The 21,805-nt window shown below is 38.3% G+C and overlaps 1 protein-coding gene across 1 annotated transcript in view; it reads left to right on the top strand.

Moving 5' to 3' along the window:
- The first annotated feature begins 5,477 nt into the window (after nucleotides 1-5,477).
- Nucleotides 5,478-21,805, top strand: part of galnt1 (UDP-N-acetyl-alpha-D-galactosamine:polypeptide N-acetylgalactosaminyltransferase 1) — a 76,776-nt gene continuing 60,448 nt past the window's right edge. The window contains exon 1 of the mRNA XM_088327223.1: nucleotides 5,478-5,890. The gene's annotated coding sequence lies outside the window, so the exon portion shown is untranslated. The remainder of the gene's footprint in view (nucleotides 5,891-21,805) is intronic.

Below are 21,805 nucleotides of genomic sequence, written 5' to 3'. Positions count from 1 at the left end.
AATGGAGATGGATAGCTCACTCGCATGTCTGTGCATGTAGGTACCTTTAATGAAATTTCAATACATGTAACAGGCGTCTTTATCGTCTATTGTATGAAGTCTCAAACTTGCTTCATATGAAAGTTAAAGAGACAGTGTGCATTATTTCACCACTAGTTGTCGGCGAGAATGAGTGCAGCGAAGCACTATTAATCTAAATCAAGTTATTTGGTCCCTTTCAAGAAATTGATTCGTTTTTTCAGAAGGGTGCAGTCAGTGCTGTCACAGTCTCCTATCCTAGTACGAACCAGGCCCGACCCTACTTAGCTTCCCCAGACTGGGGCGTTCTCAGGGTGGTACGGCCGCAAACAAGTCAAAAAATAATACAAACTACGGAGCCTCAAAAGGACCTTGTTACTTTCAAAAAGATGAAAAAGAAGAAGATGAAAAGATAAAATGCATAAAAAAGAGAATGGAAAAACAAATAATAAAAATAGGAAAGGAAAAAAAAAAGAAAAAGAAGAAAAGGATAAAGAAAAAAAATATATAAACAGAAATGAAAAAGAAAGGGAAAAAGTCAATAAGCAGTTTGTTTATTTGTTTCTCGTTTCCTTTTTCTTTATAGATTTTTTTTTTAGTTTTCCCCCTGTTTTTTGTATTTCGTTTTTCTCCTTCTTTTTTCTTCTCTTTTTAATGCTCTCTTTTGCCCCCATTTTTAAAATTATGTTTTCTTTTTTTTCCCCTCCTTTTTATTTCTTTGTGAAAGGCTGGTTTACAAGAATAAGTGTCCTTGTTGGCAATTTCAGTATACTTTGTATTGTTTCTTGTGCTTTAGGAACCATTTTTTTGTTGCCCTACACAATACAGCGATATTTATTAGGTAAGAATTACAAACTGTCTCTTTAAGAGTAGTGGAATGTTTTTATCAGCCCTTTATTTTCATAGAAAACCTCATTCAGCCCAACCCCATCTGGACCCTAGCTCCAGCAGCCCAAAGACCCCTGATTTGTTGTAACCGGAATTTGTGGGTTTGTAAAAGTGGTGTGCATAGACATACACTAGGCAGTGCTAGAGCTCCTTTCCCTGTGACCGATTTCAAATTAAGTGCTAAGTTGATATCAAAAGTTATTTTACAGAATTGCTTCTCAGTTATTTTCTGATTGTTGACGTCTTTAGTCGTCGTTGGTAGTGAATGAGTTAAATTAAACTCATTATGTATTTAAATAGGTTCCAGCTTTTGCATGTATTGGAGTCTAAGAAAACGGTTAAATTGTACCATTCTGTAAAACTATCAATAGTACATTTGGACTAGGCAAAACTATCGAAACTATCAATAGTACATTTGTACTAAGCAATTTGTCATCAATTCCTAAAATATTAAATGATTATTTTAGTACATATTGCTCCTTTGGCCACAGATTTGTGGAATGGAAGGAGGTCTTAGAGCACCAAAGTATTTTAAAATCATCTTTACCAATTGTAAAGAAGTCGTGTTCATATAAAGATCAAATGATAATGTATTTTGCGGTGCAGTGGTTAGCGCGTCGGCGGCACAGTTCTGAGGTCCAGTGATCGAATCCTCCTATGTGGAGTTTGCATGTTCTCCCCGTGCTTGCATGGGTTTCCTTCAGGCACTCCGGTTTCCTCCCACATTCCAAAAACATGCATGTCAGGTTAATTGGCTGGTCCAAATTGTCCCTAGGTGTGATTAAGCGAATGAGTTGTCTGTCTCTGTGTGCTCTGCGACGAGCTGGCAACCAGTTCAGGTTGTCCCCTGCCCACTGAAAGAAGATAGCTAGGATGGGCTCCGGCACTCCCGTGACCCTAGTGAGGATAAGCGGTGCCGATAATGGATGGGTAATTGGGTATATGAACTTTCAAAACCATTTAAAAAGAAGCCTCCACAGTAAAGTAATGTATAGTTATTAAAGAATGTCAATACTTCAGGAAGATTGAGCATAGAATAAATCTTATCTTGCTTTCACTCTGAAAACAGGGCAATAATATTCCCTGTTTCAATCCACATTGGATCATTGCATTATTTAGTGCAAAAATTTGGCAATGTTGCCACCTATTAATCATTTATTGCAACCTAAAATAAATTGGGTTTTTTGTACAAACTCCAGAAAATTATAAAACACTTTTAAAAATAACCCACAAATTCGGATGGGTTTAAATCATAATGTAAATGGTAAATGGTCTGCATTTATATAGCGCTTTACAAGTCAATGAAGACCTCCCAAAGCGCTTTACAATGTGCTTCACACATACCCATTTACACACACACTCACACACCAATAGGGAGTCAGCCTTGCAAGGCGCCTACCTGCTATCGGGCCATTAGGGATTCAGTGTCTTGCCCAAGGACACTACGACATATAACACAGAGGAGCATCGACCCTGCGACTTCTTGATTTACTAGATAACTGCCCGAAAAGTGGGTCATTTTGTTTGAAACAACCTTCACAGGATAAAGTAATTTTGCCTGAACATTTTTGCATATTGTTCGAAAAAACAACCCCAAAAAACAGGTCCAAAAGTTGATGAAGCAGTAAATTTGTTATATTTTTTTCATTGAATGGTTGGCAAGAGCAGTGTTTTTCATTGTGTTACAATACCTTGTCTCGTGTGTGGCAGGAAATTGCCCAATTTTATCTTTGCAAACAAACATCCTATTGTCCAGTAACTTTACCTTCTGCGAGTAAGGTCAAGTAACATTTATTTGTAAAGCCTGGGGGTTCAGCAACAGGTGGCTCTGGAGCCGCATGCAGCTCTTTGGTGCTCCCTCAGTGGCTCCCTGGCACTTTTTCATGGATGATTGATAACAGAAAATGATATGGTTTCCATAGGAAGGCAAATATAACGCACACTTTCTCACCGTTTTCAAATAAATATAGATATAATACAGTATATACATGCATTATGTGTGCCTTTTTTTAAAAACTTTTATGAAGCTTTCAATTTTTGCAGCTACAAACAAATGTTTTGATAGTTGGTCCAATATGGCTCTTTCAACATTTCACAGATTTACTGTCAAAGCCAATTTTAAGACGGACTTTTCAAGAAAAACTGACATGCAGGTATTTAAAACGGTCCGACATCTCCAGCTTGGTGAGCCGGCAAGGCGGACTGCACGAGAGGGGGTAGAGGGTGATACAAAGGGCCCCTTGTCACGTGGAAGCGCGACACATAAAGCCTGTATTTTGTAAAAAAATCTAGATTGAACAAGACTGTATAAACAATTCACGGCTCACGGACGGCCTAACCATGGATCGCCGGGGCACCAATGAGGACGCAACTCTGGACAGCCTTCTCCACTGTTGATGTTTTTTGGGTAGTGGCAAAGTTGGAACCAGTCCATTCCTGGAATGGCGCTGCCAGGCTGTACTTGCCCAAGACACACTACATGATGGACAACAACATCATCAGGACTGGCCAAGATAATTCTCCAGGGCACAGTCCAAGGGGACAGGATGAGCTGAAGAACAATAAAGAACTAGGCCGACATAAACAATTATATGTTTTATATTTCTCTGTGCAGAGGTTACAATGAACGACAGTTTTTTTATCATTGACAGATTTTTTTTAGAGTTGACAGGAAAAGTTTAAGGCTGTTGGTCATTTTGACGGTATGTCCTTCAAGAGACAGTGTGTATTATATTGTACCTCGTAGCGGTACAAAAACTCTCATCCAGTAAAAAACATGACTCAAATAGTAAGCAAAATACATCAACAATCATACCAATGTTAATTTTTATATTAAAAGAGTCATAGATTTAGAAATTTGTATTTCTTTTTCACCAGGGAATCCCTTCTTAGATCGGAGCTATGTTCTTCCGGCCTCCTGCCGCCAGGCTCTACTGTGCATCACTAGCTCTTGCTCGTACCAGACAACACAGTGCCATCTAGTGGTCAAATATTACACATTGGGGCTTTAAGACACGCAACACTTAGATAAAAGCAGAGAGACAAAGAAAAACAATAATTGGTGGACACTAAAAACAAGTCAGCAATAGAGAATCACGGCCCAACTTTAAGGGTTATAATTTACATTTTAGGCCCGTCGGACTTGAGCTTAAGATCTTACCTCTGCTGAAGGCCTAGGTGTAAAATGCACATCTCGCCACTGATCATGACAAATGGGCAGTGACATATTTTCATACCTGTCAACCTCTACGTTTTTGCCTTTCAAAGTACGTTTATTATGCATTTTAAGACGTGTACGACGTCTGAGAAAATCTGTACGGAAAAACGCTAATTTGTCAATTATGGGTACCATCCGGTACACACCGACTATCACGAAGCGGCAAATCAATCAAGTCAAACGAGTTCGCCGCAGTAGCCTCTATCTCGGTATCGTTTTTTTCCGTTGCAAACGAAGCCAGCGGTTTCATGCTACTGTGCGTCTACCGCCTCGGATTTCATGTCGTAGTTGTGTAGTGAAAGGAAGTCCGTCTCTTTTTGTTTTTTTTCGGCTCAACTCATTAAAGAGACCCGGCTCTCAAATGGCTCACTTGCTTAGATGCATTATCCATCCATCCATCCATCCATTATCTGCACCGCTTATCCTCAGTAGGGTCGCGGGGATGCTGCAGCCCATCCCAGCCATCTTCGGGCAGTGGGCCGGGGACATCCTGAACTGGTTGCCAGCCAGTCGCACGGCACACAGGGACAGACAATTCACTTGCCCATTCACACCTAGGGACAATTTGGACCAGCCAATTAACCTGGCATGCATGTTTTGGAATATGGGAGGAGACTGGAATGCCTGGAGGAAACATGCAAACTCCGCACAGGAAAGTTGGTAGCTGGATTTGAACCCATGACCTCAGAACTGTGCCGCACACGCGCTAACCACCGTGCTGCCCCCTGGATTCATTATATTACTAATCATTATGTTGTATAAATAAGTTAAGAAAAAAGGAAGTATAAAAGGAGAAAAATGACAGGTTTGTGGTTATCCCTTTAATCGGTATATTACCAACAATAATTTAATGCAGACAATTAATCAATAATTTGAATAACAAAATATATTATTCCACTTAATTATAATTGCATGTATTTTTTCCTTCTGCAGTGAACGTCCAAGCTACTTCATTTTTGAACTTTTTTAATAATAAACCTCATTCATGTCGAGCAACTGTATCTCACAACAAAATATTAATTAACAATATATATGATATAACGAAACACATGCACAATATAACATTTAAAACTACATAAATAAACACGTTTGACAAAAAAAATATGGTGTAAGATTATTTTGTATTTTGTAAGGGAAAATACAACAGTTTGTAAGGGCATGGGGCCGTGGAGGTTGACAGATATGCGAATAAACAAAAAAAATAAACAATCATTATTAATATTACATACATTAAAACACCAATATGTTTACAAATATTATTTATGGTGTCAATGTTATTATTTCTTCCGGGTTGAGGCGGCGAAGGGTGGGATGAGCAATGATGCTGTGCCTGCGTTCGCTCCGCACATCAGCAGCAGCCAAATCGCTCCCTCTCTTCCTTCCCTCCCTCACAAGGAGCCGGCCAGCCACAGGCAGCACGTCCGCCCCCAAGGCCGCCGAGAGCTCTGGAGCTCAGTCAGCCGTATAGACCTCTCTCTCCCCCCGCATGGATGTGCTACTGCTTCACGGCAATAGACGACGGAAAGCAGCCACTTAGACGTGCGTGCGGCGGCCCACGCCTTCACGCTAAGCTTCTTATTTTTCACCCGGTAACCGGTTGGTTCTCGACGGCGGAGTAGAAGAGGAGCGCTCGCCCCTCACCGCTAGCCTGGAGAAGCTAATCCCAAGCTAGCTAACTTTAGCCGAGACACTTGGACCCCAAGTCGGGGGAGTTTCGGAGCTAGCCAGGAGCGGACTCTGTCTGCCCTGTAACGCTTTGAAATTCAGGTAAGAAGGTTTTTTTCTTACCTAACGAACGACCTTGTCGCTTTTTTCTTCTCGCGTTATGAGTGCCCCGGCGAGCGCGGTGCTTTAGTAGCCGAGAACGGGGCGCTTATGGCAGCTTCATGTTGACAGAAGCAGCCGAGTGAACCGAGGGAAAGATGCAAGCGCCCTTAAACGCAAATTTTCCACTTTGTTTTCTCAATATGTAATTATGACACGTTTACTGAAGTAAATGACCCCTACTCTGCGTTCACTTATTATAAAGACACGAATTGCATGTAATGGTAAATTGGTCTGCATTTATATAGCGCTTTTCAAGTCAATGAAGACCTCCCAAAGCGCTTTACAATGTGCTTCACAATTACCCATTCACACACACACACTCACATAGCTGCTTATTGGGGGCATTAGGGATTCAGTGTCTTGCCCAAGGACACTTCGACATATAACACGGAGGAACCTGCGATCTCTTGATCCCAAGACGAGCGCTCTACCTCCTGAGCTAATAGTGAAAACAGACACGGTTGCATTTGTGTAAATATTTTGCTGTCTCGTTGCAACATAACCCGGATTTGTGCCCCATAACTTTGGTCTCTCTAATTGTAAATGGTCTGCATTTATATGGGGCTTTTCAAATCAATGAAGACCTCCCAAAGTGCTTTACAATGTGCTTCACACTTACTCATTCACACACACACTCGCACACCAATGGCGGTCATGCAGCCATGCAAGGCGCCTACCTGCTTATTCGGGTCATTAGAGATTCAGTGTCTTGCCCAAGAACGCTTTGACAATGTATTTATTTAATGTCCTTCAAAGTCTGATTCATCATCAGATAAACCCAAGGGTTGTTTTCTTCGTTTACCTCCCAAAGCGCTTTACAATGTGCTTCACTCTTTCATACCTGTCAACCTCCAGGGCTCCATGCCCTTACAAACTGTCGTATTTTCCCTTACCATATTTTTTTCCCAAACGTGTTTATTTATGTAGTTTTAAATGTTATATTGTGTATGTGTTTTGTCATATCATATATATTGTTTATTAACATTTTGTTGTGAGAGACTGAGTTGCTCGACATGAGGTTTATTATAAAAAAAGTTCAAAAATTAAGTAGCTTGGGCGTTCACTGTAGAAGGAAAACATACATGCAAATAGAATTAAGTAGAATAATACATTTTCTTATTCAAATTATTAATTCATTTTCTGCATTAAATTATTGTTGGTAATATACTGATTAAAGGGATAACCACAAACCTGTCTTTTTTCCCATTTTCTCCTTTTATACTTCCTTTTTTCCTTAACTTCTTTATACAACATAATAATTTGTAATATAAGGCATCAACGAAAGTGAGCCGTTTGAGAGGGCTCTCTTTAATGAGTTAAGCCGAAAAAGCCGGTTCTCTAAAAAGAGACGGAATTTCTTTCACTACACAACTATCACATGAAATCCAATGTTTTTTAAGACCACATGTGTTTCAAATTTTCTCAATCAACCCCACCTGTTGTTTTCAGATCAGAATAACTTACGGCGTTTTAATTCAGGTTCGGCCATTGCGACTTGATGATTGTATCCAAAGAAAATTCAAAACTATGTTGGAATGTAGGCCTACTGCTCTGCTTTCACTTTTTTAAGGTGTGATCGTAATGATGCTTGATGGGAAATCCCCATGTGGCAGACGCATGCGCACAGTAGCATCAAACCGCTCACTCCGTTCGCAACAAAAAAAACAATACCGAGCTAGAGGCTACCAAGGCGAACTCGTTTGACTTGATTGCCGTTTCGTTATAATCGGTGTATACCAGATGGTACCCATAATTGACAAATTTGCATTTTTCCGTACAGATTTTCTTGTACGTCATACACGTCTTAAAATACATAATACACGTACTTTGTACGTCAAAAACTTACAGGTTGACAGGTATGCACTTTTACACACTAACTAATGGATAGCAGTGTCAGCCATGCAAGGCAACTACCTGCTTTCAGGGGCATTAGGGACTTAGTGTCTTGCCCAAGGACACTTCGACATATAACACAGAGGAGCTGGGAATCGAACGTGTCACCTCTGGATCCTAAGGTCTAGTTTTATATTTATATTAATATTTTTAATTTAACATATATTATATATATATATATATATATATATATATATATATATTCAGTAGCGACATTTAAATTAGTAGTTCTTAATATGGGTAGTAAACCCCTTGAGGGTTACTCCACGCACCTCAATGAGTACTTAATATTATCAAGACATATAATAATAACTTCAATGCAAAATCACAGCCCTTGTTGTATTCGCATTGGAAGATTATGTAACAGCTTTTTAAAATGTATCTATCGATCGAACTACCCTGGTCATATCCCTCGAGAGGGGTGACCGACAGCAAGGCAAACACATAAACAACAACAAAAAAAAGAAAAAAATTATCAAAAACCCCCCAAAATTGACTATGGCCAACCAAAATGTCCAAACACCCAAACAAGTTAAACACCCTGGCACCCAAGTTTGTCATGATTTCGTCCCTCCAGACAAAACGGGACACATGAAAGCGGCCTTGTCACTCGGGTCAGGGTGACACAACACACTCTTCTGTTCAACAGCAGGGCCCGACAGCTTTCACTGGTTTACCCCTGCCGCATCATACGGGTGCCCTGCCCATCCCTTAGAACACGTCCAAACATCCCACTATCCTTTCACAACACCTCTCCACTTATTCATATCACCAACAAGAGCTCTAAATTTTAAACATTTTTAAAATAAAGAAAATAAAATCTTGCCTCAAGACTTGTATTTTAGTCCACAGCTGCTTTATTTTGAAGCGAGACTAAGTCTTTGTGCATAAATGAACTGCCTAACCCAGGCGTTTTTGACTCAAAAAGGCATAATGGCTTTTTTTTTTTTTTTGAGAGAGAGTCACATCATATACTTTAAGACGGAATTCAACAAAACTGCCAAACCCGCTATTCAAACAAAAGCTAACATTTCAGCCCATTTTATTTCACTGTCACGTAAATGATTCAATAAAATTCATGAAACAAAATAATAATGAAATGAAATGAAATGAAATGATTTGCATTTATATAGCTCTTTTCAAGTCAATGACTTCCCAAAGCGCATTACAATGTGCTCCACATTTCCCAATAGCGGCCTTGCAGCCATGTAAGGCGCTAACCTGCTTATTGGGGGTAATAGGGGTTCAGTGTCTTACCCAAGGACACTTCGACATGTAACACGGACGAGCCGGGATTCGAACTGACGAGCGCTCTACCTCCTGAGCTACTGCCCCCCATAATAATAATGCCAGACTCTTTCTCCCTCCCGCAGTTACGTAAGATCATTGAGGCTCATTTTGATCTTCACTTTTTTTTTGTAAATAATATTTTCAGAACAAAATGCAAGCAGTTCTGTTGTACAAATGTCACAACATACTGCCAACAAAAAGTTGCTGGCTGTATTTCCCATTAGCGCAGTGGGTGCGTGCGTGCGTGTGTGAGAGAAGGAAGCCTGCTGTTTGTACAGAGATCTTCCCACACGTAGTTTGTTCTGTGGGTTTTTATCATAAGGTGCCTCAACTGGTTTTGGACAGTAATACTACAGTAATGTCGTGTACTCGGAAAAAGGTGCACACAATACAAAATCTAACTTACAGCAACGTCCGGATATTTTTCAAAGTCCCGAAGAAAACGTTCGTGTGTACCGTTGTTTGTAACTCGAATGTTCGTAAGTAGAGGAGCGTCTGTAGTCGCTCTTTGTTGATTATTTTTTAGAAACAAAAAATTGACCGGTCACTCAAATTTTACCCCTCCACCATTGTCATGTCTTGATCATTGTCCCACCCAAAAAAGTAAATGCACGCAAAATAGAAGGCAGACTCACTTTTGTAAAATATTAGTGGAATAAACATGTGCATCATTTTTTGACATTTATGTCTTGAAAAAATGGCTTTGAATTGAATTGTCTTTATAGTCATGAATATCAACGTTGTGAAACATTGGAAAATTGAAAAAGGGGGGAGCTGTATCAGTTTTAAGTGTCACTGTTTAAAATGCTGTGTCACTTAAGGGGGTATCATTTTTGTGTGAAATTTGCTGCAAAGCCCCATATAAATTTGTCAAAATGGGTTGTTTGGAGTTGGACTGGACTACTGTCTGTCTAGTTGGTTCCTTTTTGTTCTGTGTGTTGTTTTATTTAATGCATGGTTCCACCTACATTTTCAAAACAAATTGTATGTTTAAAATGTGTGAGTGAATAGTTGTTGTATGTGGGATGAGTGTTAAACAAGCTTTGATATAATGTCCATTTCACTTAAAACCTTTGGAGGCATGACTATACAGCATAAGGAGGAAATGATTCATCTTCCTCAATTCAAGGCCGTTTTCGACGTGATGCTTTTCCTGTGCTGGGCGCGTGTTGGCAGTGTTCTGGCCTCGTCACTTTTGCTGACCTGTTGCGATTTGCTTTTTCCTAATTTTTAAGTACAAATCGGTACATGATTTTGTTTCAGTTTTTTCACAGCTCAAAATAAGCATTGTAAGTCACAAACTTAGTTTAAGCAGTCATTATCAAAATTATTTATTAACTACACAAACTATGAACAAAATACTAATATAAAATTCACAATGTATTTATTTAATGTCCTTCAAAGTCCGATTCATCATCAGATACACCCAAGGGTTGTTTTCCTCGTCGTGCTTTTTGCACTTATCTTTCAGGACGACTTTGTATTTTCTCCATTCTCTAACATTCGCCTCTGGTAACAGGTGGGATAATGAGATACATTTTAATGCCTTTTGTATCCATTCTTTACAATTACTGGTCAAGTGGTTAGGATTTGGCGCTCTCATTGCCTGAACCCAGTTTCGATTCCCGTTGCATCCAATGTTTTGCAATTGTGGTCAGCAGTATTTTTCGATCATTGCGCAAATACGGTAAAATAATACCGTATAACCTCATGTATAACGCGTAACATAACTTCGATTTATTTCACAAGGTTAAAAAAAAGCGCTTTATACACAATAAAAACGGTATATATTGATTTACCTTTCCTTATTTAGCTGTGTTCGCAATTTGTGATGGACAAAACGAGACAATATTCTTTTAATAAATAGCCAGTAAATGAAACCTTGTCCATTTATGTCTTGTTACTATTCCCACGACAAAACAAACATTTCCTGGGATTTTATGGAAAATGTTTTTCGTAATATTTTCTTAAAAACACACTGTCATAAATGATTTTGACTTTTATAAGTTAGATGATTAGAAGACAGAATATTATGATTTTAGTTATGAGCTTGATCACTGATTTCACTTAAGGGCGATAAAACGGTATCAATAATTATCTCATCTCATCTCATCTCATTAGCTGCACCGCTTATCCTCAGTGGGGTCGCAGGGGTGCTGGAGCCCACCCCAGCAATCATTGGTCAGTGGGCAGGGGACACCCTGAACTGGTTATTTTTGCCAACATAAATGATAAAAACGGTCAATAAAAGTTGATAATTTAAACTGTAATTACACCAGCTGAACACAGGAAAAAATAGGGGCGCAAATGCAATGAAACCACAAGTTCCACACCAATATTCAGGAGACAAAGACCAGCTAAGAATACTCGAAAGGAAAAAAAAATATTTTGCATTACCTCATTTGTTAACATTAAATGATGCCTAATATTCCTCATATTTGTTAAATTCTGTGTAGTAGTTTGTCACCATTTGTCTTTGTTTTGACATTAAAGATTGGTTAAAGCAGCATTTGGTTTCGTCAACTTTTGTTCTGGGGCAAAAATTTGACTTAAAATACCCCAAAAAAGATGTGTTAATTATTGTGATAATTATCAATATTGACTAATAAGAAACATTTTATTGTGATAAATATTTTTGTCATAATGCCAAAGCCTACCTACTAGCATTATTTTATTACTGTTGACTTTTGTATTGTTTTTACATATTCGACAAAAAGGTGTACTGCAATTTCCACGAGTTCTTAGTGATAATATAGAAGTATCTAGACAGTTACTTGTGGACGTGATCTTTATAATGCAACACTTAAATATTTTTCTCATACAATCCAACGTTTTCGGTCCATTAGTTTTATAGCTTCTCTTTTATGTTCACTTATTCACATCAAATTAAATGTCCATTGCTGAGTTACTGCCACACAACCGTTAATGGTTGTGTAACTTGCTAGTTAGTTGCCTCAAAGGGTAATGTGATCAGCCTGGGATAATTTAAAGCTCCCAAATGCACTCAACATGCTTCTCAAATCTTGCGTTTTCAAAAAGACCAAACTTTCTTATCTTAATCTCGGTCTTTAGAGCATCTGAGCAACAAGTATTATGTTAACTTTAGGCAACTTTGCTTTGTCATCCTTGGCAATTTGGATGATTTGACCGTTGCTCCTGGGTTGCTAAATACAATACCTCTATTCTGGCAATCTCACCGGAGGGAGGCAGCAGCATTCCCGGCACTCTGTGCCAGCTAGGCTTGCTTTAGGATTGGGTTTCCACAGCCACCTGGAGGTAGCGGCGCAGGAATGCCATTGTTACAAACTTTTGGACTAGAGAAGGATCACAGTGACTTGCGCACACACAAACCCTCATGCATGCACACAAAGTGCACACGTTGTTGCTATTCTTTATAAGCTTTGGCCTTGTGGATAAATACAAAAATACTAGTTGCTGGCCTGCATGTCATATTAAGTTGTGCATTGCTTAAGTATTTTAATGTATTGATCCAACAATGGAAGTAAGTTTTTTTTCGTATTTAACTTTTGGGGGGTTTTTTTGGGTTTTTTTTTGCTTGCAGTGATCCCAATAGAGTTCTTGAACTGAGGCGACCTGAACTGGACTTACTTTTGGACATTTTGGTGACTAAGCTGCCTTTTTCTGAAATCAGTAGCAGATCTTGTAATAATCTGTATATAATTCCTGACAATTTACTGACTGACAGTATTTCTTTGTCGCATTATTTGTCAATTAACAAGCGGCTGTAACAAATTAGCAAGGCAATCGTTTCTCCGAGGCCTGAGCACTTAAAGGAGCTGTACGGAATTTTAAACCCTTGTTGCTCTCTGCCGTAATCTCCCGGCTTGAAGTCATGATTGCAGCCCTAGTCAGCTTGTTCAAGATGTGCGTGTGTGCAAGTATCTGCATTTCTAAGACGTGCTGGAATTAAACTTCTTTTTTCATCTTACTTGGGGTTTGGGTTGTTGTTTGGACTTTACAAGGAGCAGTCCTTTCCTTTCACAGAATATTTTGTTGACGCTTTCACACTTACTGGAACCTGGGTATCCCATTTTCCAAGCTTGTGCAAAGTGTGCATTGTGTTTCAAGAAAATGTATAAAACATGCCTTCAAAGCCTGCGGGATCCTGGACTGGGGCAGTGAAGCAGCAAAAGGATACAGGTTTGCATGGATATGAATCAAAGAGCATTTTCATTCTTTCATCCTCTTTCAAACACAGAATTTGCCACATTTGTTTGGTGACATTAAACTGTTTCCTTTTCATTCTACTCAAGATATAAGTGCTCTAAAAATAATTCAACTTCCACCTCATGTCATAACCCATCATCGTTATGGCTGATGATGTAAGATGTTTTATTGCATCACTGACTAATCTGCATTGTTTGAGGCCAAAACCTGTAAAGACATTTTTTACTTGACTATCATTATGTGCCATGTGATTAATGCTTGAGTGCCACTCTTGGAAATGGGAGCATAACTGTAAATTTATTCTTGAACAGCTTTACCTCTACTGGCAAAATCCTTTCTAATTGCACCACTATTTGCTAAATTCAATTTCTGCAATAAAAAATATAAAAAAACTTTCGTCTAATCTAGTACAGGTGTCATTGTAAGAACTGTAACGAATCCCCTTCCTTTTTACTTACCATCGTAATTCTAGAATGTGTGTTGTTTGAAGCACATTTTTGACTTGAGTTGTCAATAAAAAGATCACACTTGTTTTCATAACTTGTGGAAACAAGTAAGTGCTCTGTGCAATGGTAACAGTTTCATAAACTTCCCTTTCTTAAGTAATTATATTCTTGCTTGTATCTATTGCACAAGTTTCAGTGTTATCAACTACATTTCAGACCGAAAAGATCCGTGTAGTTCGAGTTTCATTTTTACGTTATCCAGGTCTGGGATGTTTTATACAGATTTAAAAACAATAACATTGTATGGCATGGGCCAAAGAAGAAAAAAAACCCACAATGGGAGGAGATGGGGTCTCGTGGGAGGTAAGGTAGGCGGAATTCTCTAAGGATAATGCCTCTTCACTTCCATAGTGTGTTTGTTAACAATATATGCCCCAACCTTGTTCGTCATTTAATGAACAAGATTATTCACTTTTATTTGTTTGTTTATATAATTGGAAAGTCTGTGCCTACAGCAAGCTGAAGATGATGTCATTACATTGTCAGTGTAATAATCATTGGCACAGGAGTTGCCCATTTGTCACTTTGTAATTGAAAAGGAGAAGACTGTCTTAACTTCCCTTCTTTAGATTTTGCGGACATTTTTCTAGCAAATGACGAGTTTAGTGACAACTGTTTGTCATGAAATATGTGTGCACGACCTTGTGATGGGAAAAAACAAAAAAAAAACAAAAGAAACACATGATAATGATTGTGCAGTTAAGCACATTCCTCCAAAACAAAAAGAGTATATTGTTTTTGCTTCAAGTGCTGTTAGTCATTCCTATAAAATATGTACAATACCTAGGAAAAATTCAAAGCACTGCAGTAAACTCTTGTGTAATTTATTCAGGCTTCAGGGCACCTACAAAAGAGTAATTTGGCAAAGGCAAAGGGATGTTTGAAGCAGTGCAACTGTAAAAGGCCGGCTAATCCGTGATGCGCCACAAACTGCATTTCATGTTATTGCTCATAAATCCAAGCATGTAATATACATGTAATATATGTGTAGTAATATATATCATTGACTCCTATTTTAATGAATATCACTAATATGCATTACCGTGCTTTGTTTTTGTATGTTTTTTTTTTTTTGCATTGTATGGTTTGAATATTAAAAAAATGGTATTATCTACATTTTAAAGTTTAATTTTTTGATGTTAAAACTTAAAACTAAATGCTGGAGAAAATGACGACTGATCTGGTCAATCTAAGACGTTTTATTTACTCAATTTATTAATTAAAGCGGATAAATACAACGAAAACACGAGGATCCAAATTTAAATAGTCAACTTAACAAAAATCTGTCTTAAGGAAGTTATTTTCTTTTCTTTTTTGCCATGTGCACCCGATTCACATAATATCTGGTCGATTCAACATTGATTTTTGAGAGTTGTGATGATTTTTGGGACAACATCTAAACTTGTTTTTAAACTGGAACAAAAATATCAGTTGACCAAAATGATTGCAACAAGATTTATTTTTTTCTTAACATTTCCTATTAGTGTGTGTTTTTAAAGGGACAGTGTCTATTATTTGACCACTGGTTGTCACTAAATTGTATTGTGCTGAAAAAAAAAGACCGAGTAATAATACAAACTGTCAACTCAAAGTGACCACCGCGCACCATTTTTTTGCCCAGCCTTTTAAGCGGTTGTTGTTTTTAGCACCAATATGACAATTATTCCAGCTCTCTCCAGGACAGGGTCATGTAATGGAAGATAAATGCAAATTTTTCAACTTACAAATATTTTTAAAAGTCCACATTTCTATGATAGTTCATGTATTTTTGCCTATTTAAATATTTTTTTTTACCCATAGAAGGCTCTGAACAATTCACACTGTCCCTTTATTGAATTGTGAGACCTGCCTTTGTTCCATGGTTCAATATTCTTGTAATTATGTATTTAAAAACCATCATAGTTATTCATATCATAACACCAATAAATGGCATGGATCCTTTATTTGACTATGAAATAAGTATTATTGATACTGCGGAAAGAAACATTATCAGTGATCTGCAGTCTTGCCGTGTGTGACACAAGATGTTTCAGGCGTTTTAGTTTGATCAGATTGTAGGACCATGAGGGCTGAGGGTCTGATGAAGAGTAGAGAAAACAGAAGGATAAGAGGGCAGGAAGATGGCTATCAACAGTGTTCAGTGTCCTTTTCCCTTCCAGTGCAGATTGTGTATAGTTTACTTGTGTGCATATGCATGTGTGCACGAGCCACCATGTGGCCTCCGGTTTTCCTCTGAGTCACGTCAGGGATAAAATTGCGTCGAAGTGGGTCAGCCAGTGCCACCAGGGAATATTTACAGCTCCCTCTTTAGCTTGAGCCCACTAAAGGCCAGTGTCAACATTTACATCCTAGTTACTTGTGCGCACGGGTTGCTAAACACGCTTTGCATGTGTGACTGTGTTGTTCTGTTTGGTTATGTTTTCCCCTCTTCAGTTCCTAGGCCTCTGGTACAGTAATTGTATTATAGGAGCTGCTAATACGATTGTAAAATCATTGACTATCAATACAAGGCTTCCTTAATGATAATGGTGACTTCAGTTTTCTTCCGGAGTTTCAAGAGATAGGACATTTCTCACACTTGCTCTGTGAATTTTCCCTTCTTCTATGTCGAGGATTGGAATTATCATATTGATTGTCCAAAAATTATACACAGACTTTTAGATTATTCGCCTTTCTTTACCAGGGTTGGGTTGGGTAGGGTTATTTTAACTCGATTACTTTTAATTACTTTTGGATTACTTTAATACCAAAATATGCTAATAAAAGACAAAAGAAACTAAATATGAATAAAATTATGACTCACAACACGTGGTAAGCTTTCTCTCCTGGCTTTGATCTCTTTAATCTCCGGCAAAACTAACATAAAATGCGACAGAAACAAAATGAAAATAAATCCAAACAGCTTGCCAACATCATTTTTGCCGTTCCATGTATTCCGTTACTCCCTAAGCCTGCACAAAATTTAGTGATTTTATTCATATTTAGTTTCTTTTGTGTTTTATTAGCATATTTGGTATTGGAGTAATCCAAAAGTAATTGAAAGTAATCAAGTTAAAGTAACCATACCCAACCCTGTTCTTTACACATGATGAAACGGCACAAGAACAGATTAAAAGGAGTAGAAAGGGGAAAAAAACGTATATTCTTGACGATAAGGCACACCTAAAAACACCAAATTTGCCAGAAATCTGAAAGTGTGCCTGATACATCGGGGCCTGCGACTTCAACATTTAATATCCAAGTAGAAATAAACTTCGTTGGTGCCTGTTTCACACTTTGTATTGTTGTTAGAGAATGAGGAGGATGGGGAAAAATCCTTCAGAAACTGTAAAATGTATCGTGAGTCAAACAATGTAATAATTTCTGAACGGACCAATAATTTACTTTTATAAGGACGTAAAACATGATAAAGAGTTTAAATAATTGATGCAAGAAGCGATCAAAGTCATTTGGGGACAGGTCTTTTATAAGCCTTTGGCTTCAATCGGTGATCCTTTTTTTTAAAGGTGATTCATTAATTTTTATTATTTGATATGTGTTGCAAAACAATTAAAGAAAATAATAATGTGAAAAATACAAATGTTTATCAGGTTTCTTTTAATTTGGGGGTGGGGGGTTCCCCATGACATCATACTGGGGAATACGATTTACGCAGGCAGCACATGAGTCATGGAACATTTGAAGAGTGGGAGTTTGGGAACTAACAAGAAGATTAGCTGGCTTTTGAGGTCACACCCAGTAACCTTTTCCAGTCACAGGCAGTTTCCTGCTCCGTGACAGTTTGTAGCGCTTCAGCGCATCTGTATGTCGCTCACAGCATCTGTTTCATTCCTAAGATAGAGGCCGACAGGAAAATGGCATAGTTTCCATAGCGACAGCCTTCCTCTTTCCCCATCCCCCTTACTTTGCAACCCAACGTTGTAGTTCTGTAGAATATATCCACTTTCTGCTGACTGTTGAAGAAACTGTTGTGTGACACACAATTTCACACTGATGTCTCTGTTTATCCTGAACGATTGTGTGCCTGTTTTAATAGCTCACAATGGCCTGGACGTCATGTTTTTTTCACGTCTTTTAGACACACCCATGTCAAAATATTTGGTTTCATCTGTCCCCGTGCTCAGTAGAATTGTGGTGAAGGTACATGTAGATGAACTGAATTATTACGGTGTTAAGGCAAATATTGCATTTCTTTTGTGCATGTGAATGAACATTAATGTAGCTGTACTTTATGCTAATGCTTTGCAACAATTTGTATTTTAGATTTAAAAAAATTTTTTTATGTCTCTCTATTTTTGCTATTATGTTCTGTTATAACCTTTTTTTAATTCATCCTCTCAGTTGGTGTGCGTGTTCTTCTCTCCAAAAATTGATGTTGACATTGTTTTATCTCAGCCTGTGTGATCTCCCATTCCTGTGATTTATTTCTGTTGATGTCATGCTCCTTTCAAGAAACAAGTACTGTATCTTTATAAATAACCAATGTGTCCCCATAAAACTCAGAATATATTCCAGTTTGCTTTACGATATGAATTATAACCTCACCTAGTTACACCCTTGAAAAGAAAACTTGGGGGGGGGGAAAGATGACCGCATTAAATGTTAAACCAAACGCTGATATTTTTCAAAGTTTACTATTTTATGAAAAATAATACAGACGCTACCCAACTTACAAACGAGATAGGTTCCGGACCATCGTTCGAAAGTTGAATTTGTTTGTAAATTGCTTCAGTGCTATATTTTGTATGTTTAAGGTTTATATAAGTGACCTGTATTGTTTTGTACTAAAAATATAAACATTTCATAACATAATATGCTCTTTAAAGATAAATAAAGTTGAGTTTAACTTACTTTTGGAAGATTCAAGAGGTCCTCCTCCGTGGTAAAATGTGGACAGTCTGGTTTCATTTCCACTTTAATTTCCAAAGAAATGGCTTGCCTCTTCTTTACACTTTACACCAACCATATTGAATGGATGCACGAGAAATGAAACAATAAAAATGTCAAAGTTCTTAGCGCTAGATGCAGGACACGTAGTACTGTATGTTTAAACACGAACTAGAAGGTAAAATCCAGGTTTCTTCTTCGGGGTGGGTGCTGGGTGACCTCTCACTGCGCTACACGCTGGTAGCGGCAGAAATAAGCACTAGAGTAGTGTCGTGTACTCTGAAAAAGGTGCACACACTAAAAAAAAGTAACTTACAGCAATGTCCAGATATTTTTCAACCGTACTAATTTTTTTCCCGTATCCACCGTTTGACGTAAGTCGAATGGTCATAAGTAGGGGAGCGTCTGTACACACTTTATCCAAGCAGTAAAAGTATTTTCACCCATTATGATAATTTATGATTAAATTTATTTCAGATGTTTTGCAACAATTACAAGTAAGAACAAACAATTAAATTTGAGTGCCTTGTAAAAGTCATAAATGTAGAAAGGAAACGCTTTGTTTTATGACATTTCTTTTTGCCAGTGTTTTTATACCCCGAAAGCGGGAATTATGTGCCTCAGCCTTTCAGATTGTAAATCACGTGCCCACATTAATCGATGATTTTTCTGTGATTTTTCTTGGATATTCTTAGCTTCAGAAAACAACATTTATATGAGTTTATTAGTACACCTTGCCAAATTTTACCTTGTGCATGAGTGCTTGAGATCCTTAAAAATGCTTGCATTTTAATGTTGTGTTCTCAACGATTGGAAGGTGTTTGATTTTCGGTGAAGTGCTTGTAAATGCTTGAAATTGTTGCTACAGTTCTCAATAAGTCTGCTTAAAAATGATACCGACACTGCTCTCAGGTGTCTTCGCTTTGCCATTGCATTTCTTCTTCCCTCATCATTAACGACAGTTGACATTAGTTTGTATGGCATTGTCCTTTGAAGCGTTATCGCCCTGTACGGGACAGGTGCTATACATAAACAGGGCTACTACAAAATAGGTATTAGTGCAAGGATTACGTATCAATTATTCCAGGCCGGGCAAACATTAAGGTAGCGTTTTCCAGTGGAAAATTGTAACTGCAACTGAAAATGCAAGCTACACTACAATATAATATATTGGCAATTTTCTCAAGATCTAAAAATGCCATTTCTCGATGGATGTATGTACAAGATTAAAAATTACAATAGGTAAATAGCTGATATATTTGTGTCTGCAAAATACATAATTCACACCTGATTTTTTTGTTATTTAATGGCACTGGAGAAAATTGGTAAATTGGCTTTGTAAGTCCTTAATTGGTGCTTTCATTTGGCCATTAAAATGATGTATGAAGGTTGAAATGTATTAGGTATAAAATTAAAATGTATTCATGCCATTGAATTTTTCTCCCTTAATTACTTGAAATTTGAGGATCAGTGTTGGGCCGATCCTTTCTAAATTATACTGATCTTTCCAGTGTTCTCATCTTTCATCTCAATGCACTGAGAAGGTCAGCCATTCTCCTCTTCTGCCGAGATGGCAGAATAGAGGAGTACTTGTCAATGGTAAAACGTTTTTTTTTTTAAAATGTATTTATTTACCCCCCCCCCCCCATATATTTAATGATAAAACAAGGTAAGAAGGGGGCAGCACGGTGGAACAGTGGCTAGCGCGTGTGCAGCACAGGACCTTCCTGTGTGGAGTTTGCTTGTTCTCCCTGTGCTTGCGTGGGTTTTCTCCGGGCACTCCGGTTTCCTCCCACATTCCAAAAACATGCATGTCAGGGTTATTGGCCAGTTTCAATTGTCCCTAAGTTTTAATGAGCGAGTGAGTTGTCGGTCTCTGTGTGCCCTGTGACTGGCTGGCAACCAGTTCAGGGTGTCCCCTGCCCACTGCCCGAAGATTGCTGGGATGGGCTCCAGCACCCCGCGACCCGACTGAGGATAAGCGGTGCAGATAATGGACGGATGGAAGATAAGAAGGTGACTGTTTGCATGGAACGGTATTTGAAAAAAGTCCGGATTTTAGTTCCGTGCACTCTTAGCAGTTGTATTGATTTTTTAATTGATGCTGTTTTTGTTGCTTTTGTTATTAATTTTTCAGTGTTTAATGAAAATATCACGGGTTGATTGAGATAGGAGGGTCCCGTATGGTGTATTTTGGTCCAGCAGTTCAGTGTGCCAGTTTGTAATGGCAGTGGCTGGAGTGCCAATTGGGGCTGTTTTGAAACTCACTTGTCAGTCGCAGCAGGAGTACTCCTTGCACTGTGGCGGCACTTAACGAACACAGAGGCACTCTGCTGCTTATCTTCACAAATGCTAAATCTCACAGCTGAGAAAGGATTTATTGAGATTTGTCTCTCAACTCTCACGTTCAACCTGAAAAAGAATCCCGCTCTGTCTATTCATTTTTGCCCTGTTGATATTTTTCTTCGTTTGCATCTCAAAATGCAGGTATTCTGGGATCTACAGTTTTTTGGATGCACCTGAAAAAACAATTTTGGCCAGAAATATGAAAGTACGCCATATAACCTGGCACGCCTTATTGTATTGCAAAATGCTGATGGATAAAATTGAAAATGCATGCAGGATTTGTGTGCGTTACTACACAAGGTTTTACGGTATACTACCGTACTTGTGCAGTGATTAATCAAAAACATAACTGACCAAGATCGCAAAACATTGTTTGCAACAGGAATGGAATCCAGGTCACGGCGAAGAGAGTTCTGAAACCTAGCCGATGGACCACCAACAATACAGATGACGTGTGAAAAGACAGATACTTCAAGTTTAGTATTGTAATAATTGTTTTTGTTTGTCATTGTTCCCATGGTGCATTTACTTCCTTTTACAAACTATTAGCAAATAAGTAGAAGGAGGTGGCCTACAAGGCCACCAACCTTTCTGCTTTTTTTGCATTTTATTCCCACACTTATGCAGAAAAAAGAATATCGAATCATTTTTATAAAACTATAAACTCATACAGGTAAAACCGTTTTTAATTAGCTGTGAGAGGAGCAAGGTTCCTTCTTTTATTTACCTCTCTGGGGTTGATTCT

Source organism: Urocampus carinirostris, chromosome 2, assembly GCF_059441175.1.
Source record: "Urocampus carinirostris isolate Australia breed hairy pipefish chromosome 2, RoL_Ucar_1.0, whole genome shotgun sequence".
Classification (NCBI taxonomy): domain Eukaryota; kingdom Metazoa; phylum Chordata; class Actinopteri; order Syngnathiformes; family Syngnathidae; genus Urocampus; species Urocampus carinirostris.
Note: the sequence above shows the minus strand (reverse complement) of the source record. Positions and strands in the feature narration are given on the sequence as shown.